The 27,252-nt window shown below is 41.5% G+C and overlaps 1 long non-coding RNA gene across 6 annotated transcripts; it reads right to left on the minus strand.

The window, feature by feature from the left end:
- LOC123747365 (uncharacterized) lies at positions 1 to 27,252 on the minus strand. Of its 6 annotated transcripts, none has more exons than XR_011226143.1 (5): positions 26,923 to 27,252; positions 7,570 to 8,842; positions 7,093 to 7,224; positions 1,379 to 1,648; positions 1 to 814 (listed from the first exon to the last, which is right to left on the minus strand). It is a non-coding gene; the product is annotated as an uncharacterized lncRNA (long non-coding RNA). The 6 variants fall into 6 exon arrangements; XR_011226144.1 differs by having other exon boundaries at positions 7,570 to 7,681; positions 26,923 to 27,137; XR_011226145.1 differs by having other exon boundaries at positions 8,355 to 8,450; positions 26,923 to 27,136.

A 27,252-nucleotide genomic window follows, 5' to 3' on the forward strand; every position in this document is an offset into this window, starting at 1 on the left:
TTCATTGTTGCCGCCGGAGGCGGCTAGTTTATTGTTCACCCCATACTCATCCTGTGAGCGGTAGCGCAAAAAGGAATACAGAGGGGCACAAAAGGTCTTTATCAGACTTCACCGGTGATGATTACGTTAACAATTTCATCTATCCTTCACACCTTATAATTATAATGTCAGCTAGTTACAGAGAATGTTCTAATTCAAGAGCTATATATTTACTGTTAATCATTATATATTCAGTTGTAGGTCATATCACTAATACGTAATTGTTTTCTCCCGTCCGGGAATCGAACCTGGGATCCGCGAATTTGAGTAGAGATCAAAGCTAACTGTACTAAGAGGCCCTAATTTATCAATATAAACATTAAAAAATATTCGCTTAATTAATGGAATTTAGGCCACTTTATTTCAAAAACAAAAATAAATTTTAGTATTCCAATAATTTAACATAAATTCTGCTTTTATCTCGGACAAAAACAACCTATTCATACTTTTTTTGCAAATGATAATTACAAAAAAAAAAAAAAATTAATAAGACCCATCAATAGAAACATGTTATAAAAGTATTTTGTTACAAGTTCGGTTTTCATCATAACAAAAGGAATCTAGTATATCTAGTGTCAGGTTGATTTGGTTCATGCTGACATTATTATGAGGGGCTATACCAGTCGTCAGCACTAATATACAGGCCAGTCTGTGTATATACCAGTCTTCAGCACCACTTTGTTCCACAACATTGGAACAGTCTCTGTTTCAAACCACTCCACTTCCAGCTCTCCTGATTCCATCACTTCCACAGCAGCAACTTGTGGTGAATTTGCTGAAACAAAACATAATACAAATGGTGATTCTTCACACTCGAGAAAACTGTCAATATTGGGTAAAAATTGTATGGTATTTTGTGTATTTTTGTTACTAAATACTAAACAAATATGTATACAGCATATATATATATATATATATATATATATATATATATATATATATATATATAATATCTCAAAGTATATTTTATAATTGGTAAATATAATTCACTGACATACTGAAAATTAGGATATTGAAAATTATGACATATATTCAAATGTAAGTATTCAATCCTTTAACCAATATAAGATGAATATAAAACACAAGAATACACGTTAAATAATCACAAATTAATAATTGTTTACACTAATTCATAAAATTCCAAAAGGCAATTTAACATGCTTTAAATAAGTATCAATATTTCATGACGTTACTGCAACAGAAGTTTCTTGCCAAAAACACTCAAATGGGTTCACCACTTAAAAAAAAAAAAAAAAAAAAAAAAAAAAAAAAAAATTAAGCATTTTCTCTTCGGAAGGGATTTTTTATTTTTTTATTTGGGCTTTCGGATTATACCTACCTTATGTTAGCCTGTTTAGACCAGCTGGCGGTGATATATTAGGAGTATTGTGCATTCAGAAGGGTACTTTTGTATTCCTAATTTACCTGCTGCCTCCCTTCAGGTTAAATTGTTCCTCTGGTCTCCATTCTCCTTTTCCCACCTTCAGTTGCTTGCATTTGCTGGGATTGAATGCCTTTAGCCACTTAACTAAAGTTAGTAGCGTGTTAAAATCCTGTATATTTTGTCTTCATTTTTCTTTCCTGATTCTTCACGTCAACTTCACGTAATCTGCAAACATCGGAATGTGTGAGTTTATTGATAAATAGCAAGAATATTGAGGGTCGTATGAATGTCCCTTACAGAACCCACCTGTTCTGTGTCAATCACCTTCTCTCAATTTATCCCCCCCCCCCCTTCCTTGTACCAGTAAACTTTGCAAATACTTAACCCGGTGCGTTGTGATTCAGCTTCATATGTATTTATGAAGCTGTCTCTGGTACTTATATGGAGCAAAGACAATTACAGTACTGTACTAAGCTTGGAGTGCTTTAAAGGCGAATCTCACTCACCTGTTTTACATGCAACCCTTTATTTACACACATCTGCACTTACACATGTAAAAGATGACATTAGAAAACATTAATACATCTAGACAACTAGGTTTGATTTTCACCCAAAAAAGAGGAAAAGCCAGTAATCATTATCTCATGGTCTTTAACTGCAGTATATGGTTCAACACACAACAATGACCATAAGTTACATGGACAGAGAAACGACACTAAACTTCAGAAAACTCCCGTGTTAAATGATCTTAATGTTTGGGAACTTCCTTGCAAAATACATTATGAAATAAAGACATAAAAATCTGCTGTAAAACATGAATTCTTTGAGATATAAAATTTTACAGGCAGACTGTTCAAATAATTAGTTTTTTTAAGTTTTTAATTCAAAGAATTTCTCAGCGATTGCCCAGATGTTTCTATGTGTGTGTGTTCCATCTGCATTGGTACTCGCCATTGCTGACAACTTCTCTTTATTCATTCTGCGCCCTGACACAGTCGCTTATTTCCCGAAACCTATAATTTTCTATAATTTTATCAGGCAAGCTTCTCTGATTCGAGGGAAAAAAAGTTTCATCACCTTATAAATATAAAACTCCCATAAATGGTTGTTAAACGTGACTTTTAATGTGTTCTTAAATGGCCCTAAGTGTGTCTCGTCTCATTTACACTCGACGATTCACAGACAGTTCTTGTCTTGGCTGTGTTGTGTCTGATTCTAACTCTGGCAAGCCACCATCACTTGCCCTAAAATCATTTATTCCTAAATCCAAAGCTGACTGCAAACCTTCTTGCTCTATTCCATTCGTCCTCACCAAGGGTTGCTAGACCTACTGTGCAGTGCTGTGCAAGCTATTTACACACACGCACACAGTCTCATTTAACTGAGCGTGATGTGCACGCTCCAAGGTCTTTGTGTTATAATCTCTACTAGTGCTTGTCCCCTCACTCTCGCTAACTATATACTGTTCAGTATGTATTGTTCCTCTCTTCTACTGGCAGATCCAGTACTCATGGCTACCTGACCGGGTGGCCAACCTGTCATGATGCATCGAGTTTTGACGCTATGCTCCCCAACGGACTATATAAAGGGTACGATGAAAAGTAGCGGCTCACTACCAACCACGTTTTCTATACGTGGGTTAGCTAGGTTAGGACCGTTGGAGGGGGGGAGGAGTACTATACGTAAGCCATATGACACAAATTACTCTATTCTAGCAGGGCAGTACACTATACAGTCGGTACACGTTGTTTTGAAGATAATTATTTGTTATATCATTAGTCTTCCTTTACGTTATTAATGCATGGTTTTAATGCAGGCGATGAGTCGCAATAACGTGGCTGAAGTATGTTGACTAATCCACACACTAGAAAATGAAGGGACGACGACGTTTCGGTCCGTCCTGGCCCATTCTCAAGTCGATTGTGTCTTTTCGACTTGAGAATGGTCCAGGACGGACCGAAAAGTCATCGTCCCTTCATTTTCAAGTGTGTGGATTAGTCAACATCGTTTTAATGTAATTTGTGTTGTAAACAAAGGCCGAAGTGTGTCGTTTATGGAAAACCCATTCTAAGGCTCTGCTCGTTCAGGCGGAGGTTGACACCAAAGGCACATTCATCAAGTTTAACATATTTATTCAAAATAGGAATTTTTGTCATATATAAATTATTGTATATTAGCATATTTAAACGTAGGTTAGGATTAGGTGTTTAGGTTCTGTTAGCATTTATTTGCATTTTTAGTATGTGTAAGAAACATTATTTCGAGGGTTTCGATTCGAACGGAGGTCGTCAGCGAAGCACTGTTCGAGAAATGTTCGAACGTCATCAGTTGTCAGTCGTGTGTAAAGCGTTTTTAATTTATTAATGTTCGTATTTTGTACATTTTGGCACAGACTGTTGGAAAATATGATTCGAAACATGTTTCTCTCGCTTCCAGCCCTGTACGCCATAGCCCGTCCTCTAAACGAAGCGCAAATTCCATTCCATGCACCCGCCAGATCCCTTGTTTATGAATGAAAAACGGTTTAAACACGCCTCAGAACTGATGACGTATGTACCTTACTCGCACAAAGCTTCGTTCACGTCCTCTGCTCAAATTGCAACGATGTAAATACTTCACCCACGTACACAATACAATAGTCCGTCCTTCAAACAAAGACCCAAAAGTGATTCCATGGACCCGCCAAACCCACTGTTTATGAATGAAAAACGGTTTACACACGACTCACAACTAATGACGTCCGAACACTTCCGGAACAAGTGCTTCGCTGATGCGTCTTTGGGGTCGACCGCTGAATGGAATGGACTTGGTCTGAGGACGGGTTGGTACGGCAACACCCTAAACTACTCAGCGAAAGAAAATATTAATAAATATAACTAAAATATATTTTAAAATGTAGTTAAATATATTATATTTTAATTATATTATATTTTAATATTTAATTATATTTAGTTAAAATATAATTTACTGTTATCAGGGACAGAAAACTTGTATTTAAGCTTAAGCTTATCGAGTTAGATTTTTATTATCGAATTACAGAATTACGCAATTATTTACAGATTACAGCTAGGCGAATTACAAACCCCCAGCATGCAACCCCCACAACAGTTACCTAACTCCCTGGTATATATATTTTCACTGCTAGGTGAACAGAGGCATCAGGTAAAAGGAATTGTTCCCAACAGTCTCTGCCCCCCCCCCCCCACCTTTCCTACCATCCCAGAAAACTGAACCGGGGGGTTGGTTGTAAGCCGGTTGTAAGCCGAAAACGTAGACCACTATAGTGCTACCACAGGACTCCACTGGGTGATGTGTTCTTACATACACAATCCTCAAGTACAGTAGTAAAGGTGTGACCCATGTAGCGAGGAGCTGTTCGCAGCTTGACTCCGGTCTCCAGGTGCTAGGTACCCGCAGATCGAAGTCTCGCACACGGGGCGGGAGTCGGGAATTCCTCGACCTACCATCACTATGCAATCAATACATGTAATTTATTACATATAATATATGTAATTGATTACATATATCGAGAGACACATACCCGTTGACCTCCTGGCTCAGGATTCGCTAAGCATTTATGCAAACCACTGATGAAACATATGCATCTTTTCCCCCCTAATCATAGCGGCTTTGTTTACATTTAGTATACAGTTTACGTGCTAGGAAACCTCACAACCCAAGTTTATAGTTGATGTAAACAACCTCAGAGTGCTTCGGAGCTCACGAACTGTTTAATGTAAACAAAGACGTCGTCATAATTAAGGGGGGAAATACACAGGTTTTCTAAGAGGTTATATAGATGCTTGAGATGTGGCCGAGAGGACTAGTGGCAACACTTGGCCACAAGGCGACAGGGGCGACCAGCAAGCATTACTCCGCCACCAAGCATGAGGCAACATTCATCATGTGAATCATGGCGCAAAAGGACTTGCTGCCACTCGAGTAGGGTCTAAAACCTGAACCAGCAGGAACACTGTAACGTCACATTGACGTCTCACAACTTCTACACATCATACATGTAGCACCGACTTGAGAATGGTCCAGGACGGACCGAAACGTCGTCATCCCTTCACCTTCTAGTGTGTGGTCTATAGCACCAAATTGTGTATCTTTTTTTCATCGTTGGATTAAGTTAGATTTGGACAGTTTAAGTTAGGTTAGGTTTGTTTATAGAGAAGCGAGGACGTAGTTTTCTCGAGTCAAACACTTTACTCAACCCATCCCTTAACCTGGTCCCTTCCAAGTGCTATATAGTCGTTGTGGTTTTGCCTTTCCCCTCCTGGTAATTCCCTCCCACTCTGGCCTCTTGCTGGGGCAGAGGCCAGCAACAGCCGGGGCTGTGGTCCGGCCCCCTGGGAGGGTGGTGATGTGTGGAGGGGACTCGGGAATGCATCACGGCCTGGTGATGGAAGTGCTCTTGTCACGCCATGTGTTGGCTGCACCACGCTCTTCTCATCGTTCTGGTGTAAACGAGGTCTTAATCTAGTTAGAGATGAGCTTTTTGATGTTTGGTGTTAAACGAAATAATTTTGCATGTTAAGCTCTTGAGAACGCGCGACCTGACGACAGGTCAGGTCGGTCAGGTCGTGATATTGTGTTAAATATCTGGTTTATACCCGGAATGGGTTCTGGGAGTTCTTCTACTCCTTCGAGCTTGACTCGGGGCCCAGTCTGTGGTAACTTGGTCCTACAGGCTGTTGCTTGTGGCGGCCCGCAGGCCCACATACCCACTGGTCTTATGGTTTGAACAGTATGTCAGCCCAGTGGGTATGAGGGTACACAGAGGGTCTATGGGTCTGATGACCCACTGGGTCTGGAAAAAGGTTTAGTAATACCTTTTTAATTTAACATATTTAGGTACCTGGTCATTTCTCCGTTTACCATAGACTATATGTAGGGCTACACAGTCTGTATCAAGAGCTGGGTATGAGTTACTAATATATATATATATATATATATATATATATATATATATATATATATATATATATATATATATATATATATATATATATATATATATATATATATATATATATATATATATATATATATATATATACCCTCTCCCCGGATGGTCAGTCATCAACTGCAGCTCTGTGCCTTCAATGATGGCTCATTCCGGGTCTCGTTTAGTAACACAGACAGTAAGTCACTTGTTTTTTTTAGTTCTTCACGCTCAAGTCATCAATCTACTGATCCAGGACAGACGGAAAAGTCGCTTCCTTTATTTCCAGATTAATTTAGTAACACTGGGACGGGAGCTCTGGGTACTTGATGGGGTTTACCACAGGAGAGTAGGGAACTCCAGACAGTTTACCTCAGAAGGTAGGTAGTAGCTATGGAAGTACATTAATTTACACAACATGGAGACTACTGGAAACTGTGTACATTCGCAAGGAAAATGTATATGGTTAGTGCAAAATAATATTTTTAGGTTCTTTTAATATTTCCATATGTTCTATAATACATAATGTAGCTCAAGCCTGCTTGTGTGATATCAGCTCAAGCTTGCTTGCGTGATATCAGCTCTTTACGTGATATCAGCTCTATATATATCTTTACTCTTTCTGATCTACATTTATCTTTATTTCTTATCCCTTGAATACCTTTTCATTATCTCCCTCTCAATAAATATAAATGAAGCAAAGTGGTCAGCCGAAACTCACATATATTTTTGTGAGCGCGTTCTCAAAGGTTGCCTGTTGCGCGTTCTCAAGGGTCGTCAGGTTGCGCGTTCTCAAGGGTCGTCAGGTTGCGCGTTCTCAAGAGTCGTCAGGTCGCGCGTTCTCAAGAGCTTCCTGCTGATCACAGTGGATACGTGTTAGAAACACCAGCTGAAGTTTATTTTATCTACTTTTATTATTGTTATTATTACTCTATTCAGTTTTATCATGTTCAATAGTATTGTATATTCGAGAAACTTGTATGGAGAAAACAAAAATAATTTTTGTCAGAAGATATTTCAAATTACTTTTGATATTTCAAAAATCATCAGAAGTTATTTTGATATATTATTTTTTTTAATTTGTATGTAATATACTCATAATAGATATCTATAATATTATGTATATATATATATATATATATATATATATATATATATATATATATATATATATATATATATATATATATATACTGACCTGAAGAGGATGAACGAGAGGATTGAAGACATCGATGCTCATGATGCACTTTACCTCATCACCAGATGCTTGTCCCTCCCTAGGCTGACCTACTTTCTAAGATGTTCGCCATCTTTCAACAATATTAAATTAGAAGAGTATGACAGCTTGCTGAAATCAACACTAGAAAAAGCCCTCAATCTTTCCCTCAGCGACTTACAGTGGAAACAGGCCTCCCTTCCTGTCAGACTCGGGGGCCTTGGCGTGCGCACAGCAACACAAATTGCTGTACCAGCGTTCCTGTCCTCTTCAGTGGGGTCTGACAACTTGGTGAAGGAAATCCTACCTGAGCACCTAGTTCAACAGGCAGGGGTGCATGATCCCAGCTTCACAGACTGCACAACCAAATGGGTCTCTCTCGCAGGACCAGCACCCCAACCACCGCCTTCTGAAGCCCATAAGCAATCCAGCTGGGATCGCCCCATTGTCGACCAAGAAGCTGCAACTTTGCTAGAAGCTGCGACGACACCACATGACACTGCCCGACTTAGAGCTGTAGCAGCTCCCCATGCAGGTGATTTCCTATTAGCAACCCCAATGTCAGCAACCGGCACCCGTCTCACACCGCAGGCCCTCCGAATTGCCGTGGCTCTCCGCCTAGCTGCCCCAATCCACACCGAATACAGGTGTATTTGCGGCGAGGCAGAGGCCGACAGATATGGACGGCATGGCCTTCTTTGCCAAAGGACGGGAGGATGGCATGCAAGACACGGCGAGGTTAATGACATTATTAAGAGAAGCCTTACCACAGCCGGTTGTCCAGCAGAGAGAGAGCCCCGTTACCTAATGTCCCGCAACTCTGATGAGCCTGTCGGTCGCCCAGACGGAATTACGGTGAACCCCTGGAAGAATGGTAGACAGTTGGTGTGGGACTACACTTGCGTTTCAACTTTAGCCAATACCTATGTTGACTTCAGTGCTACACAAGCAGGAGGAGCTGCCAATCACCGGGAAGCGGCCAAGTCACGTAAATACAGAGACCTTGAGCACCACTACAATTTTGTCCCCATTGCCTCAGAGACACTTGGTGCCTGGGGTAAAAGTGCTGCTAGCTTTTTGAAGGAGTTGGGGTCTAAGCTAATCGAAACAACTAGAGACCCTAGAGCTGCCAGTTTTCTTTTTCAGCGCCTTTGTGTGGCAATCCAGAGAGGAAATGCTCACTGCATCCACGGTTCCTGCCCGCCATCTGAGGAGCTGGAGGAGCTGTTCAACTTGTGACAAGTAGCCTTGTACCCTGCATGTAATCAATATTGTAACTTTTTTTGTGTAATGACATTTTCAAATAAAGTTAGATAAATATACACACTTAACAAAAGAATAGGGGTGGTAGGAGAAGAAAATATCAAAGTGTTCAGTGAGGATCCACAAGGTCTTCTCTGAGTACTCTTTATTTTCTTCTCCGAGGCTATGGGTCCCTACACTTGCACCAGAGGTGGTACCCCTTCTTGGTTTAAAAAAAAAATATATATATATATATATATATATATATATATATATATATATATATATATATATATATATATATATATATTATTCGTTGTAAATTATGAATAGTTGTGATATATAATCATGTATGTTATTTGTCTATAATCAACTCACTATAATCATCTTCAAGCATCACAATAATCCTTATACATCATCAATCTCAATAGGTTACGAAGCGGTTAGATCAAGCTGCTTCGAGCAACAATCTGTTCGATCAAGCAATCAGAATCCAAGCCTGGCACCAAGCCAGGCCTGGCAAGATAGGCCTATATGTTGCCCCACAGGGCGCCTGACAGCTGGGTGAACAGCGCTTCGGATTCGTAGTCCTGAGGTTCCGGGTTCGATCCCCCGCTGGAGGCGGAAACAAATGGGCAGAGTTTCTTTCACCCTGATGGCCCCTGTTACCTAGCAGTAAATAGGTACCTGGGAGTTAGACAGCTGCTTCGCATCCAATATTCTTTACCAATGTGAGGTTCAGGTTGTGATCTTATGCTTTAAATAATGGAGTAGCAGGATAAACAACCCAGCGGGTTTTCTTCCTATTGGGGAGTGTTGTACATGCTGCTATGGCGGTATGTCCACTCACAAGATGAGTGGCGCTGCCCAATAAACTCGCCCCTCGGGGCAAAATTTAAATTTAAATCAACAATAACCTCAAAACAGAACCAACAAAATTTTCTAAAGTAATTCTGCATTTGTGTTTAGTAATCCGTTTAATGGGAAGCGGCCCATGAGCTGCTGTTACCTAGGAAGGGCTAGGCAGCGTGGGGGTGGGGGGGGATAGGCTGTGGGAGGCTAGGCTGTTTATGGCTAGGCTGTGGGATGGTAAGGCGGGGAGACTGTGGAAGACACGAGGTGGCAACTCACGCTTCCTCTCCAAGCATGAGGCAAGGCACTGCTGCTATCAAGCTCTGTCCTCTGACTCACGGCGTCACAGGCAATCATGGAGACATGGGAAGTCTGGCATGTTCGCAGGCACTCTGACCGTGTGTGTGTTTGTGTGTGTGTGTGTAAACACACATGTGAGCAACATCTCAGACAACATGTGAACAACATCGTAGACATCCGCCATCAAGGACAAAGACATCTCTGCCCAACAAATGGAAGGCTACAATAGTATCTATAAATAGCATTGAAAAACAATGAAAAATAATAATTTGCTAGATATGGAAGTAGCCAGGACACCGGGACTCGGGATTAACAGAACCGGAATAAAAAATCATGTAAATGCAAGAATAAACAAAGCAAAAACTGGCTTAGTAAAAGTAAGGAGATTGTTCAATCTAGATTCGAACCCTAATTAGGTCGAGTCGGCTGCGCGTCAATCCTTATCTACGCCCCTGTTCACCCAGCAGTAATTATGGACCAGACTGTATATCTATCGGTGGGAAGTGTTCCAGGGAAGACTCGTAGAGCAAGGATAGAAACTCTAAACTTGCTATGAAGGTCCAGAAGTGGTTTACTCCGGTACCCATATCTGTCTAATAATAATTAAAAAGGAATCTGTTTACATGAATATCCCCCAGACCCACGGACTACCTTAAACCGGCATGCAAGAACTACAAGCAGTTTTATTATTATTAATATTATTATTATTTTCTACCACAAACGTGGCCACACATTTACAATGCTAACCAGCATATATACATTTTGTTCTGTCCTCCATGGACAGGGTTAGAGATGTGTTAAACATATAGTTCAAGGGTTTATTGAACAATCAACAATCAACCACAAGCAGTGTAAAACCAAGGTACAAAACCAAAGCAAAAGCTGCAAGACACCGTCTCTCATATGACCAAACAATCCACCAAGCAAGGAAGGGTAAGTTTACCTGCCCCAAACACACACACAGGCAATATGTGAGCGTAGACAGCCTCATATTACATGATTACATGAGTGACCCGTGAAAAGAAGAAGTGGTTGTGTATTAATGAACTGATGTACAGTATAGTGGTATTCAAGGCTCGCCTCCTATCATAACTGTCATTATATTCAGCATTTCAACGAACTTTACTTCATCTGTGCCTCTCCCTACTTAGAAACAGAGGTAGTGGTGGGGAATGGGGAGGTGGGTAGGCAGGAGGCGAGGGGAAATATGGATATGGTGACAGGGCAGACAATGAGGAATGGGCAGAGATGGGCCTGGAGCCGTGGCGATGAAGGGTAATAAAGTGTCCAGACGCTGAAAAGTACACCAGTAAGAGACTTTACTGGTCAGACCATTCGCTCAACCCTCATCGTTCCCTCTCCTGTCCCATGCTTTCCAACCCTCGTATGAAATACTGCCCCACCGCACCCACCTGTATACAACAGCCACTCGCACCAAGAGTGGGAGTGGGTGAGTCCCACCTCGTGGGCCCCCCATCACCACAAACGCCAACCTCATATACTCTAGTGACCCCGAGCTGCGTGTTTACTCCTGTGGTGGTGTGTGTGTGTGTGTGAGTACCTACTTGTACTCGACTGTCTGTGCCTCCAGTGTGGAGCTGTCTGCTCATAGATACGGTCTTTCTTACCGTCGGTCGTCTAATGTAGTGACTCCTGATGCGTGAGACCACATACTCAGAAACCGAGAAGCAGTACTTGGATTTTTGTTCTTATAGGAAGCTCTCTCAACTCTTTTGTTTTGTTGTGTGTGTGTGTGTGTGTGTGTCAAGGGAGAAGGTACAGAAGCCGTCGTTCTATTTGAAGCAGCAACATATGAAGAGCACTTGGGGAAAATCCAGTAACAGTATTGAGTTAACGAACGCACACAGTCGCCCCTTCTCTCCACACACACACACACACACACACACACACACACACACACACACAACAAAACAAAAGAGTTGAGAGAGCTTCCTATAAGAACAAAAATCCAAGTACGGCTTCTCGGTTTCTGAGTATGTGGTCTCACGCATCAATACGCACTTCATCAATAATTCTGGTTGATGGTGGTGGTGGTGGTGTGTGTGAGTGCAAGCAGCGCTCCTCCCTCCCACTGAAGGAGGACAGTGTTCAGCAACCTCTGACCTTGAAAGCGTGAGCTGGGAATTTGGATATTTCAGTGAATTCGTGTTCGTGTTTGTGTGTGAGTGTGTATGTGTGTATGTGTGTGTGTGTGTGTGTGTGTGTGTGTGTGTGTGTGTGTGTGTGTGTGTGTGTTTCCTCCTTGCTGCGAGTACAAACATAAACACACACTCAGGGGGGGGGGGAGGCTTCGTGGCTGAGTGGCCAGCGCTCGGGGGTCGTAGTCCTAATGGTCCGGGTTATATTCCCGGCGGAGACGGAAACATATAGGCAGAGTTTCTTTCATCCTGATGCGCCTGTTCATCTAGCAGTAAATAGGTACCTGGGGGTTAGACAACTGCTACGGGCTGCTTTCTGAGAGTGTGTGTGTGTGTGCGTGTGTTAGAAAGCAATATATGTAGAAGATAATAAAGGAAAAATAGATTGGTTAGAAAGGCGGAGTCCAAGAGCTCGATTCTGCAGACACAAATAGTAAATACAAATAGCAAATACACATACACGGGTTACATTGAGGGTACGCGAACAAGGGGACACAGATGGAGACTGAGTACCCACATGAGCCACAGGGACGTTAGAAAGATTTTTTTCAGTTTCAGAGTAGTTAACAGGTGGAATGCATTAGGCTGTGATGTGGTGGAGGCTGACTCCATACACAGTTTCAAATGTAGATATGATAGAGCCCAGTAGGCTCAGGAATCTGTACACCAGTTGATTGACAGTTGAGAGGCGGGACCAAAGAGCCAGAGCTCAACCCCCGCAAGCACAATTAGGTGAGTACACACACACACACACACACACACACACACACACACACACACACACACACACACACACACACACACACACACACACATACACTCACACACACTCACACACACACACACACACACACACACACACACACACACACACACACACACACACACACACACACACACATACACATACACTCACACACACACATACACTCACACACACACACACACACACACATACACTCACACACACACATACACTCACACACACACATACACTCACACACACACACACACACACACACACACACACACACACACACACACACACACACACACACATATTTAAACACCCAAACACTCGCTGCACGGTTTCCAAGGTCACACGAGGACTTATTTTGTCTGCTAAAGATTAGGTGTAGCCAGCCGCTCGCTATTAGTGTCGGCCGGGTCGAGCTCCAGCTCCCGAGTCCCGCCTTTCCAACCTATGATCAGAGTGCGAAAGCACATTCATACATTATATTTATCGCGTATTGCCTTTTTGAAGTTGAATATTGAATTTGCCTCGGCAGTTACTAATTGAAATTCGTTCGCCAATTAGCTTTTTCTGACATTTCTCTACCTCCTCTGTCTCTTGCTTCCACATTTGTTTTCTTAATCCTTCCGTTTTCCATTTACCGCTTTCTTTACGCTGTCAATTCCATTTAATTTCTTATCCCCCAATTTCGCCTCTCCTCTAATGGGTATTCTTTCTGTCCTGTGGCAAATCTTTGGGCATTCCCTGCTTTCTTCTTGTGCTTTAAAAGGCCTGGCTCAAGATGCGCCTTGTGTGTTATTCTGAAGGATTCCTTGGTTAGGGTCTTGAAGGCCAGTTTCATCAGCTGCAAACGTAAATCTTAGCAGTGATAATGTTCTTTTAATGTGTGCTTCTGGTGTTACATCAACTCTCAAGCTAATCTTACCGTTCTCACTACAGCAGCTGCCTGCCTGCCTCCTATACCACCCTGTCTTCCTCGGCTTCTTGGCCTTATTACTCTACCTCTTGTGGGAACTAAACTACAGTATCGAATTGTGTGTGTTTCTGCGGCCCGTGAAGGTCCTGACATTATTAGGTCCTGACTCCGTGGTCCTTCTCACCAGCTTATCATATGCACACATTTACATGTATGCTTCTGAGGAAGGTCATTTACATAAATGAGGAATATGGTGGTCTAAATACCCAGGCTTGGAGGGGAATTGGCATCACTCGTTCCCATCCTCTTCCTGTCTCACTATAGCCTCTTGGTACCATGCGTGTCCCTACTTGCTTTTCCAACTTGTGTATCAGTCATTTTGTGTAACTTTTGTGAGAGTGTATCTTCCCTCATTATGAGAAATAACATTTCTGTCTCTGACAAACTGAGGTGCACTAATGTAGTGTATCAATACAAATGCAGCTCTGGAGACTGTGTACTCCGGAATATATGCTACATTGGACATACCACGAATACACTGAGTAGTCGTCTTACACTTCATTTGGAAACTGGAGGTATTAAGCACCATCATTCTCAACACCACAACACCTTCCTGAATCGCCGAGACATGGTGAAAGATACGACAATAACCACACGCACCGACGACGGCTTCATACGCATGAGGCTGTGTTCATTCGGTAGCTGACACCAGTAATCAACATCCAAATGAATTCGACCTCGAGCACACAACTGCTCGATGGTCCTCCATTGACCTAGAGGGAAGATGGAAGATCTAGCGGACAGCTAGAAGCCGGAGTCAGGCAACACTCCCCCCATTAACTAGGATCACCACTAAGCCTGTACAGTACCAGGATCACTGCACCATTCATCGTTTAACGATCAATCAATGTGGTGGTCACGGTATTGTGTGCGTTTAGGTGATTGATTAATTGATGAAGATTAAGCCACCCAAAAGGTGGCACGGGCATGAATAGCCCGTAAGTGGTGGCCCTTTTGAGCCATTACCAATATCAAGAGATGATCCTGGAGATCTGTGGAGATGTGACTCCACCCTGCGTGACGGGAGATGTCTCCCATGTACGTTTAGGGGTGATCCTGGACGTCATAGGTTCGAATCCTGGCTGCGTCATATTGAATTCTTAATAATTATGTAAAAATATGGGTACCACCTCTTTCATTAGTGCAAGAGCCCATATAGACAAAGAATTATTATTTTCTAAAATTAATTTTAAATTTATTTTTGCCCCGAAATTGTGTGAATATATATTTTTTTAGCTGTATCTGCGTGAAAATTTATATAAATATATTATAATGATGACATATTTGAATAATTAGTTATTATTTAATTTCCGTCGATTGGTTATATTATTAAAATTTAGGGAGTATTGAGGAACTACTCAAGAGATGCGTAATCCTTCCAACTGACATTTGTACAAATCACTTTAAGGAATTATTAATTGTTTAAAATTATCTGTCAATGTTTTTGTGAATACATAAAAAAATAAAATATAGAAAAACAGTATTAGTAAGATAATTAGGTTTATTCTGCACCTTATTAATTAAGACGTGGCAACAGCGCCCGAGTCATGGTGTAAGAGGGGGGGTGTTTGGGGGGGGGTCTTTGTGGGGGTCCTGTTATGTTGGGGGAGAGGGGAGGGGTGGGGGTGTTGTTATAGGGGAGAGGCTGCCCCAGACAGGTTGATACTCACTCAATGGGGAGATGAAATATTATTATAAAGTGTTTTAAGCCTCTTAAGATGACTTTGAAGAGGTATATAGCGATTTGCCTTAAGTTGCCGGCGAATGAACTAGCTACGCGTCACGCCTTCTTAAGAGATATTGTAATTCTATATTAACTCTACATATTCTCCTGAGGGATGCTGCACATATAATCATAGCCTCAAGTACTAGCTCTAGGAGATATTGCTATCTACTCCTGATCAATTATTAGATATTGATCAGGAGTAGATCTGATCAATATCTAAACTTTGTCATCAAAAGCCATTCACACATCTTACGTCAGTATGTAATGGAATGCGATACCATCCGGCAGTTAAGTGACAGCTCTTTGACGTTTCTTGAGTATCCGGGTTAATGTAGTTTACCCTTTGACATTTAATCCTTAGACAGGTTTCCCACGTTTGTTTACGGTTGACAATATGCACTCGAGGTCTGTATGTAGGTTTCCCACGAGTCTCTTACTAGTCCCATCCCAAATCCTTATTCTGACCCCTTCCAAGTGCTATATAGTTGTAATGGCTTGGTGCTTTCCCTTGATAATTCACTATGCACTGTAATGCTAGCTACATTTATACACGTAGATCAACAACTTGTAACGGTGTCTTAAATTTCAGCTAATACAACTAGTACACCACAAATATAAATTATTTAGCGTAAAGAACTTTGCGGTTCAGTTCCTGAACTCGTTATGTAACCTTCAAGTAAGTTAAACTAGCTTAAGCTGCGACTATAGGCTGTTGATGTATTTTTTAACATAATGTACAGTTTATCAATACTGTGACTTAGCTAAACGAATATTGGGGGTTTAGATCCTGAGCCCATTATGTGCCTCATTCGAGTTTTACACCACCACTCAAAGAATGGGTATGGGGCCACTGCGACTCACAAGATGAGTATGTGGTTCACTACGACTCACAGGATGGGGTCCACCATCACTCACAGAATGGGTATGGGGCCACAACGACTCGCAAGATGAGTATGTGGTTCACTACGACTTACAGGATGGGGTCCACTACCACTCACAGGATGGGTATGGGGTCCCCTACCACCCACAGGAGGGGTATGGGATCTACTACCACTCGCAGGATGAGTATGGGGTTCAATACCAATCACAGGATGAGTATGGGGTCCCCTACCACTCACAGGATGGGTATGGGGTCCACTACCACCCACAGGATGGGTATGGGGTCCACTACCACCCACAGGATGGGTATGGGGTCCACTACCACTCACAGGATGGGTATGGGGTCTCCTACCACCCACAGGACGGGTATGGGGTCCACCACCACTCACAGGACGGGCACGAAGAATATTATACATGAAATACACGATGGTAGCTTTCTTCGCCTTGAGAATCGTCTAGACTGACACTTGCAGTTATGTTTGACTGTCAGTTATGTTCCTTTCTCCTGTGCCCGTAGAAAGGGGAGATGCTTAGCACCCCTCTCAGCCCCCTTTGACAGCTTTCCCCTCGAAAACTTTCTTTTCGACAGCCTACCCTTCCCAGTACTATGCCACAGAACGCATGCGTATTACTTTATATTACGATTCCATATTACTTTATATAGACATTTTGTAACCCCTTGACAACACAAGAATTATGTCTCCAGCTCTGGCCATTTACCAGGACTAAAGACCATGAAAAAGGTACAGGGGAAGGAAAAGTGGTGAGAATATGGAATAAAGAGTGAGCTATGATAGCAACACGTGAACTGTCCGGCTTGCTGACGTGTTGCACGCGCGTCTGATACCTACTAATCATGTTCTGTTTTTTTGGGGCAAGATGGTTGGTGAGTGTTTGTAAGGTTCTTCGGCCCATGACAGACTTGCACAGACGATTGGTTTGGACCATTCATTTTGTGTACGTGTGGGTGTGTGTTTGTTTTGGTTGGGTGATGTGGCACCAGCGCTCGAGTCATGGTGTAACAGCTCAAGAGGGGTGGGGGGGGGGGATTCACAGTTGGGGGGGATTGGGTGACAACGGTGGTGGGGGGGGGGGGGGACGGGGTTATGTTGTGACGGGGAGAGGACACACCTGCCTCTGTGCACCAGTTTATACTATGGAGGAAATTAATTCATTTTGTTCGGCATTTGTTTTACGAATCAAAAGAGGATTTGAGGATATTGGGTTGACGGTGAATGAACTCTGCTTCATCTCCACGGAGAGAAATGCTGCAATTCTGATGCATTTATTTTCTTCCTGGTCAATATAGCCACAGTTCTTATACAACACAGGTGACGATTCCTATAAGACAGAGGTGACGATTCCTATACAACAGAGGTGACGATTGAGTGAGGGAAGGGTTAACCAGGCACCAGACACGAGGACCAAGAGCTGGAGCACCACTGTAATCCATAACGGTATGGCTAAACACAATTTGCTTCTCAATAAAGGCACAATCGCCACGCAAAACACAACGTTTGGATTTAGTGTTTGTGTGTGTTTACAGACCATGCTGTTGCCCCCAGCCCTTGAGTTTTGTTCCCGTACATGTCTTGGGATTTGTATTCATATCTCGTTCACTCGTTATCTCACTCTTTCTACTACCTCTCTCTTTTTCTCTTTCTCTCTTTCTCTATCTCTTTCTCTCCCGCTCTCTCTCTGTCTCTCAACACACATACTGTGTCTATTTCAAGACTACGAGGAAAATAAACATCTGAAACTGCCAATGAGGCTTTGTTAAATCTGTCTCTCAAACGGGGCACTTTTCCTAGCCTGTAACTCACCTACTCGTTCTATCTGCTCATCTCTCTAACAACGTGGTGGGAAAATCATATATAAGCTTTTTATATTGCCTGGGAGTGGTAAATATGCTGCTAATTCGGGGTAATTTAATGATGGATAGTGACCGGTTAGAAACGTTTCGCTTCTAGGAACTAGTGGGCAAGACGGCGCTAGAGTTAAAAACAGACCCTCTTGATGGCAACAACTGCGTACCAGAAGCCATCGAAAGCCCATATTTAAGTTTTATTCAGCGGCTTTACATTGATTGATTTAAAGTATTAATGTTGCGTACAGAACGTTAATATAACTATGAACTTAAAGTACATGAATTTTATTGTATTAGGTATTTGGATTTTCTATATTCTATGAGCAAAGTTGAATATATAAGAGAATCTGGTAAGGACGAATCATGGTGAAATTGTAGTTTTCTATGACGCAGACACTTTTAGGGGTAACTAGCGGTTTTATGGACAATGCAAATTTGTTTAAATAATTCTAACATTTTCAGTTTTCTCGTATGATTCCACGTATGACTAACCATCCTGTGAGATGGGAATATTAGAATATTGAATAAGAATAACTTATAGCTAGATTTTGATCTACACTGTGTAATCTCTCATATAGAATAGTGTAGCTGCATAGTGATGAGTATACCTTTTTGAGGTCATCTTGAGATGATTTCGGGGCTTAGCGTCCCCGCGGTCCGGTCCTCGATCAGGCCGCCTTTTTTGTTACCCCCCCCCCCAGAAAGCAGCCCGTAGCAGCTGTCTAACTCCCAGGTACCTATTTACTGCTAGGTAACAGGGGCATCAGGGTGAATGACACTTTTTGCCCATTTGTCTCCGCCTCCACTGGGGATCGAACCCGGAACCTCAGGACTACGAATCCGAAGTGCTGTCCACTCAGCTGTCAGGCGCTTTATCAAGCTTGTTAATAAAAAAATCTAAACTACACGAAGCTATGAGAAAAGAAAGGAGATGAAACATGGAGTCCTTTTATAATAATAAAAGTATGATAATAATAATAATTTGGATTTAGGGAAAAGTAGGTACATAGAAAACGGGATACAAGAAGAATGTTGTATTCTAGTTAAGTACACTAAGTGTTTCTAACATGATGTTGACAAATAAAAACACTATAAACTAAGACTTAGACTAGAATTTATCTATATAACCTCCCTATATCATCGCCTGTAGCGCAGTAGTCGACGTCCTCACCTCACAAACAAGGGCCCAGGGGTTCGACTCCCGCTGTAGTATAAAAAAAAATTGTGGCGGACGCTTATTTCCAACTAATATCTCTATTCATCTAACAGTAGATAGGTACCCGGGAGTTAGAAAACTGTTGTGGGCTGCATCCTGGGGCATCCTCGATAAACCTAAGTACAGGTTTCCTGTGCCCCGACAATGGAAGGTGTTAAGAGAGATATTTCATCGTAGTTCAAGACAGGAGGTGCCCAGTCGGAGGGCCGATTGGGCACCAATCCTAAAGTGTTTGCCCTAGTTCACCCAACAGTAATTGGAACCACGGTTGTAAATAGATTAGAGGGTCGTGTTCCAGGGAAAACTAGTAGGGTAATGCTTGTGTAAAATTAAGTTGGAATAATGATCACTCGCTAGAGGTATACCCATGAATCGGTATACAGTTTACTTTGTTTAATAATTTACGGTGTGAGTTTACTTTAATTAGCCCCAAACTATGTCGAAGACAAAAGTATACTAACAGCCCCAGTACCAAACCAATTCTCAAGTTGTGAATGTGTTAGATACAGGCTCATAAGATACATAAAGTTACCGGGTTCGATATCGAGCCTGGACGAAGACGTTTGGGCACGTTTCTTTAGACCTGCAGTCTGTGTTGTGTTCATCGAGTTATGAATAAAAATTGGGAGTTAGCTAACTGATGTAGCTGGGAATGCTAACCACAACATAAGGGAAAGACTGGGTGCTTCCAATTAGTGATAATTCTGCGTTAGGCTATTGTATCTTAAATTATTTCAGTGTCATTCACCTACAAGCCTTTTAACTAAATTTAATTCACCAGAGCCTAAAATTCCTTAAACTTTTGTTCAATTTCGTTCTATTTTCTATTGTGTATAATTTATTATATAATTGTTCACGTGATGAAATATGCATAAATTAACTAATTTCTTATGTGTGTTCATTAATTTCTCTGTGTTAATTCAACAAATATCGTTTTTCTGGTTTACATAAAGTAGCATTAGTATACAACAGTTTTAGAACATAGAACTTGAGAAGTTATTAAGTTGTAAATTTAAGTTTGAATATAATTTTCGTCTTTGGGGCCATGAACAGCGAATATTTTTCAAGATATGAACAAAGAAATGTTTTTCAAAATCAGTAATTTTGATACATTTCAGCCGCATTTTAATACAATTTCTTCTATGTAAGATTACTAAAGAAACAAATATGTAAATATAATTCATACGAAATCACAAAATATTCATTAAAACCCTTAATTTCGAGGGTGCTGTCAATACAGTTGGGATCGTTCCCGACTCATAACTATGTCTCCAAATCTTGCTTATGTTTTGAGCAAGAAACATATTTCATGCCCCTCTGCATGACCATGACAAAATAGTGATGCGAAAAGGGCGTGGTAAGCCTTCTACAGAGGTCTCTCTTGATGCATACTCTGTAAGTCATCCTGTATCTTATACTAGCCACTTAAATATCAATGTGCCTTTTTTACGAAAAAACGTATTTTGTTGTACAATTCTCATTATTCAATAAGTTCCGTATCTGACGCAGATACATCAGGAGACCAAACCCTTCATGCAAACTGCATCTACTATCAATAAGATGAAGAAGAACACGGAAACTATTCCATGTGAGAGCAAGTCCTCTTGAAAAGCAAAGGTGCAATTGATACGCTGAGACAACTTTATAAAGGGCCAAAGGCCTTAATATATATTATTATTATTTATTAGGGCCATTCTCCCTATATACATAAGCGGTATAACTAGCTAACCTCTACGGTGTTCAAGAGAAAACTTGATAAAACGCCTCCAAAGGATACTTGATCAATCGGGCTGTGACTCATATCGGAATACGAATAGCTGCGTCTAACAGCCTGATTGATCAGACCACCAACCAGGAGGCCTGATCAGAGACTGGACCGCGGAAACATTGATCCCCAGAATCATAAACAACAAATTATCGATGAGAAAACAAAAATATCGTTATCGTCTAAAGGACCAATTCTTTATTACTATAGTCTACCCCATAACTGCTTTCTTCTGTGATTTATTTTAAGAAAGAAAATGGATCTCATTTTGTGAGTAACATATTTATTTTTATGAATATGCTTGTAGCGACTTATTCACACTTAAACATTCACAAAATCATGTGCAATTATACACTTAACCTCAGTTATCTTTAGCAATTAGGGTCTTGAGTTCACTGTTATTAGCACTTCAAATTTTCAAGTTTAACTCGTTGAAGTGACCTTGTGAATTGGTCGCAAACCTCAACAAAACACACAATTATGCCTATTTCTGAAAACTAACAATTTCAGGTGTAAGAAAACGTGCCTAAGCGTTTCGCCCTGAACGGAAATTCAAATAGAGATCAAATGGCTGTCAGCTGAATGTATTAACCACTATCGGTCATCTATGAATTACATGTATATATCAACACACACAGAGATCACACTAACGTGATGCATCTAATGCATGTATGGGATGCTCCCGGACGCAGGTTCGAATCCTCGTCACGGCCCTTGTGGATTTGTTCATGTATATATCAAGTTTTCCTAACCATATGGCAGGTATAATTATTTACCTGAATTTACCCAAGGGCCATAAATACCAGTGGCCTCGACGAGGACAGGAAGCTGGCGGCTTGTCAAAGGTCCCATTCGCTTTCTAGCTGTATCATAAGGTTAGAAATCTTGATATATACATATCAACGACTTGAGAATGGTCCAGGACGGACCGAAACGTCGTCGTCCCTTCACCTTCTAGTGTGTGGTCTGGTTAGCTTACTTTAGCCACGTTATTGTGACTCCTCGCTAGTACATATTGTTCCTCCGTGAGAGAAACATTTGAGTGTCGTGTGAGAGATCCCACAACTCCAGGAGACTGACATCAGTGAATTAACTTCTACGCGAAGGTCACATAATCTCCTGAATACTTAGTGTTCACACTAGAAAAAAAAGATAACATCTTAGTTTAGTTCATTTATTATGCAACCACTTGGACTGGACGGTAGAGTGACGGTCTCGCTTCATGCAAGTCGGCGTTCAATCCCAGACCGTCCAAGTGGTTGGGCATCATTTCTTTCCCCCGGCCAATCCCATATCCTAATCCTGTAGTCGTAATGGTTTGGCGCTCTCTCTTGATAGTTTGAGTTACCTTCCCTTCATTTATTATTCACCCCATACCCATCTTGTAGGCAACATCCTAATTACAATCCGCACAGATGTTTGAAGAAGAATAGGATGCTTTAAGGGATATTCCCGTAACTTTCGAAACAGCCAGGATGAGCATTGGCAAAGTAAAGGATTCAAAAGCTTCAAGTGTAAATGGAATTCCCTCCATAGTTATAAAGGAATAGACAGATGAACTGTGTCTCCAGCTTAAACACGCATTCAGAAAAATTTCTGGATGGAAATTAAAGCACACGGAATAAATAGTAACGTACCAGAATGAATACACTTATGGTTAAAGCAAAGGCAGCAAAGGGTCGTCCTAAATGGAAACGAATCAGACTGGAGAAATGAAGTGGAGCACCGCAAGGTTCCATCTTGAGGCCAACCCTTTTTCTCGTATACATCAATGAGAGTGGGAATACTACAAAACGCAATATCAAATCTGCAGATGACACAAAGATCTATGGTATAAAGTAAGACGCGAACATGATATTGAGGCCTTATATAGAGGACTACATAAGAAGACTGGCAAATGCTTTTTCATGTTGAAAAAATGCAAGACCTTCTTGTGGGATATAACAATACACAACAAAACAATCAAAGTAACATTACACTGCAACAGATTGATAAAAAGGGGCCTAGGAGTCACAGTCCACCACAGTTGACGAATCTTTTACGTCAAGGACAAGAAAGTGGTTATTGAACTACAAAAATCTCTAATGTGCCCACATTAGAGCTACTGTATCCAAGCAGGGAAACCGCATCTTCAGAAGGATATATCTTCCAGAACTTAGTACTCATAGTAACGATGTGGGCCATCGTTCATATCTTGACGTAACAGACAATTAGAAAGTAGAATTTCATAGCACTGAATTTGGACAAACCGGAAAAAGGTTTGTATTCATGTTAATAACGTGTATATCAAATAATATACACGTGGAAGATACTGGAGGTCCAAGTACCAAATCTACACAGTAAAATAACAACATACTGGAGTGAACGATATGGAAGAAAATGCAAGATTGAACCAGTGAAGAGCAGGGGTGCCATAGGCACAATCAGAGAACACTGTATAAACATCAGAGGTCCGCGGTTGTTCAACGTCCTCCCAGCGAGCATAAGAAATATTACCGGAACAACCGTGGACATCTTCAAGAGAAAACTAAATCTTTTTCTCCAAGGAGTGCCGGACCAACCGGGCTGTGGTGGATATGTAGGCCTGTTGCGGAGACAAATGGGCAAAATGTTTCTTTCACCCTGATGCCCCTGTTACCTAGCAGTAAATAGGTACCTGGGTGTTAGACAGCTGCTACAGGCTGCTTCCTGGGGGAAGGGAGTGAGTAACAAAAAGGAGGCCTAATCGAGGACCGGGCCGCTGGGATGTTAAGCCCCGAAATCATCTCAGGATGGATGGGTTTGGTAGTAAGTTCACATATGGTTGAAGTGCAACAAATTTTGACTAGATGTCATAATAATTATAAGATGTACAGATTAGCTGAAATTGTAAATGTAAAAATACCCGCTGAGTTCTAATTATGACTTGCTCTCTCTGTAAGCCTTTTCGCATCGCCGCTCACAGGATGAGTATTGGGTGAATAAACCAAAGACAATCAGATCAAAAGCTTGATCTGCGTGTTTTCAAGATGGGTACAGTGGAATTATTCTTCAAGTGGGTATTATAAGATTATATTGATTAACTGGTGATCTTGGCTGAGGATGTGAGAAGGACCTCTAAATACCTTCTCTATTGTACCGTGTCCTGCCTCTCTAATGTTTATTTCTTTAGATTTAGACGCGGCTTAATCTCAACTCCGTTTCCCGATGCTCACTCTCCATTTTCATCTTTCTCTTGACCGTCAATGGCCTCGAAGTTTACATCATTTCTCTACCCATGGCTACCTTGCGTTACCTTGCGATGATTTCAAGGCTTAGCGTCCCTGCGGCCCAGTCGTCGACCAGGCCTCCTCGTTGCTGGACTGGTCAACCAGGCTGTTGGACGCGGCTGCTCGCGGCTTCAGAGTTTTCAGTTTTATCTGGAGGCACATATCTTCCTGTGGTACCTCGCTTGACTATCTGGTTCTCTTCCTCTCTTGTGTTGTCTCGCTCGCTGTTAGTGTCAGAGGGAGGGACCCCCCCCCCCCCTCTCTCTCTCTCTCTCTCTCTCTCTCTCTCTGGTTAGTGTCAGAGGGACCTGTCTCTCTCTCTCTCTATCCTCTGGTTACAGTGTCAGAGGGACCTCTCTCTCTCTCTATCCTCTGGTTACCCTTTGGTTCTTCCGTGACCTTCCCGCCGCTTCTGACGACTGTTTAATGATACTGACTTTCATCTCTGCATCTCCATGCATGGTACGCTACCTGCTTAGTTTTATTAGCCTCTAACAAGCCTGTTTGGTTGCCATCTCGGCTTCTCTGCCTTTATGCCACAAAAGATTTCGTTGTGTCTCGTTGTGTGACAATGGTTTCTTCCACTGTCTGATATGTATTTTAATTATTATCATATATATTTCTTTCTTTATATCCTCCTACCCCACAATACCTATCGTTAAATCTCACTTGTTTTTAGCTTTTCTCTTACACCATTAACGAACTCTATCCTCTTATTCAACTTTCTCCTCAAACATTCTAATGCTCGTAGCACAATCACCTAACTTCCCACTCTCTCTGTGGACCCACGTTAGCTTCGCTACTTCCCATTGAAGACCATTGATCGTCTCTATGAATTCCACACTTTCCTTCCTCTCCTTTCGTCACTTGAATTTTGTCTTTCTGGCTCGCTTAACTTCTCCATTAATTGTTTTGATTCCATTTAGCCATCAATTTAGTCGCCTCCTCCTTGCACTGCTTTCTCAGCTCTTCCACTTACTCTTAATCATTTCTATTATAAGACTCATTCCATTCATCAGAAGTTAGTCTCCCTCGTTATTCCTCACTTCGAACCTGGCTGGGGTGTCATGTCTCACCTTTTTCCGTCCCTTTTCTTTCCCTGTCTCTGGTCATTACATACATACATACATACACACACACACACACACACACACACACACACACACACACACACACACACACACACACACACACACACACATATATATATATATATATATATATATATATATTTATATATATATATATATATATATATATATATATATTTATATATATTTATATATATATATATATATATATATATATATATATATAAACTAAACTAAACAACTTTATATATATATAAGTCCTATCCACTCTACATTATCGTAATTATTTACATTAGGTGCTGTAGCTGGGTGCTTGAATAGTGGCTCTCCAGAGTTCCAAGGTCACGCCCCTCCCCATGCCAGCCCTGACTCCCCCAGTCCCTCCCCCTGCTAGCCCAGACTCCCCCAGTCCCTACCCCATTTTGTTTTGTCTTCTAGTAATATTTCCACCCTTATACAGTGGTAAGTATTAACAAACTTCAAGAAACTAAACTCTTTTTATTTGCCATTATATGAAAAAATCCTTATTTCACTCAATCATAAACCTTCCATTCGATTTAATGCCAAAATATATTGTTGGGAAATCCAAAAGCGCTTTATTTAGTTATCAAATATATAAAACAAGAAGGTAATAACGAAATCCTCACCACACAAGACTTCCATTTGATTTAGTGATGACTCTAGCCAGCATGCAGGGGAACTAAACTAGACGAACTAAGGAACAAACCCAGTCACTTCTGCCCTTGAACTATATGTTTAACACTTCTCTAACCCTGTCCATGGAGGACAGAAGAAAACGTATATATGCTGGTTAGCATTGTAAATGTGTGGCCACGTCTGTGGTAGAAAATAATAAAACAAAAAAAAACTGCTCGAAGGTCACTCGGCACAAAACACAATTATAAGTGTAAAACACTAATATGAAAAAGGTATGAAACACTAACATACAAGACTGTAAAACAACATTTAAGTGTAAAAATACTAACATCAGCAGCTGCGTATTAGCATCAATCTGTATTACAATATATATACACTACAACACTAAATAGCTTATTGGGGGTAAGGTATCCCGTTTTCTTTATAATTAGGCACGCTGTCGTGGCATGTCTCAAGAATGTGCATCATCACTTCCATCACCTGCAGCCTATACTGCTCTAAAATGACCGAAAATCTCACTAAAATAAATCGCCACTCTCCCAAACTTCCCCGAGCCTGCCCACTTCGCCAGATCCAAGACAAGAAATAAACTTTAAAACTTACTGACTTGACAAATAATGTCGTTCAAGCACTTGTAAATTTCCCGCCACACTACTGCGTAATTCTTACACGTTAACTGTAATATCCAGCGTATATACACACACATATACACGGGCACAATCTCTCTCGGCGTCGTATAGCCAAGCTCGACTGCGGACTGTGTATGTGGGACGCCGCGGAGACTGGCGCTACTCCCTCCCGTACGTGAAGCGTACCTGTCCCTCCGTTCACCCGTCTTGAACCGTACTGGGGGCGCCTGAAACGTACCGGGGGCCCTGAAACGTACCGGGGGCCCTGAAACGTACCGGGGGCCCTGAAACGTACCGGGGGCCC

Source organism: Procambarus clarkii, chromosome 94 (assembly GCF_040958095.1).
Source record: "Procambarus clarkii isolate CNS0578487 chromosome 94, FALCON_Pclarkii_2.0, whole genome shotgun sequence".
NCBI lineage: Eukaryota > Metazoa > Arthropoda > Malacostraca > Decapoda > Cambaridae > Procambarus > Procambarus clarkii.